Below are 753 nucleotides of genomic sequence, written 5' to 3'. Positions count from 1 at the left end.
CCATCTCTCCCTCTTTGCAGGGGCCTTTTAGGTTTGGATTCTAATTTTGGAGGAGCAGGTGTAGTGGATAACCTTGCAGATATTCTCTATGGCTTGGCTTTATCTTCTTTAGCATCCCCTTCAGCGTTTCTCTTGGGAATAGTGGTGATGATGGTGGGATGTAGGTCCAGGATGCAGGAATGCAGCAGCGCATAGGTTTTGGTCAATCCGGGGTCTTTCTCGCCTCTACATTGCTCCGACTACTAAGATTTTCCTTCCAGGGAAGTCCCTTATAGTGGTGGAATTTGAGGAGCTTATGCCAGTTGGATATCAGGCACAAACGGAGTTGGTGGGATAGGAAAATGGTTTTCATTTAGATCGATAGAAAGAAGTCAGGCCCTATGCATGAACTGTGGTTTATGCTCATTCTAGCACAGCATCTATGCTAAAATTGGAACACTACAGAGAAGATTAGCATGTCCCCTGCATCAAAGTCGGGATGTTATTTGAGGGACAGTGTTGCCACAGGCTGGGTTCGGGCTAACAAATACAATGTAACATATTCTTCATATATGAGAACATAGCGTATTTTCATATAACATGTTCAAAGCTAGGTGCTTTTGTGCATACATGGCAAGAGTTCAACACATTATTTGGTTTGAGGGACAGCCTCTGCCATTTGTGTGAACCTAGTGTGAACTGCCTCAATGCTGGGACTGCAGACAGGGAGGATGCCCTATATTACATGACTTCAGTGTTTACAGATGAGGCAAA

At 44.4% G+C, this 753-nt stretch overlaps 1 non-coding gene across 1 annotated transcript; it reads left to right on the top strand.

Moving 5' to 3' along the window:
- The first annotated feature begins 398 nt into the window (after positions 1 to 398).
- On the top strand, positions 399 to 500 carry LOC111758991 (U6 spliceosomal RNA). The gene has a single exon (XR_002793095.2). It is a non-coding gene; the product is annotated as a U6 spliceosomal RNA (small nuclear RNA).
- Positions 501 to 753: the final 253 nt, after the last annotated feature.

The sequence above is a fragment of the Dasypus novemcinctus genome, chromosome X, assembly GCF_030445035.2.
Source record: "Dasypus novemcinctus isolate mDasNov1 chromosome X, mDasNov1.1.hap2, whole genome shotgun sequence".
Lineage (NCBI taxonomy): Eukaryota > Metazoa > Chordata > Mammalia > Cingulata > Dasypodidae > Dasypus > Dasypus novemcinctus.
Note: the sequence above shows the minus strand (reverse complement) of the source record. Positions and strands in the feature narration are given on the sequence as shown.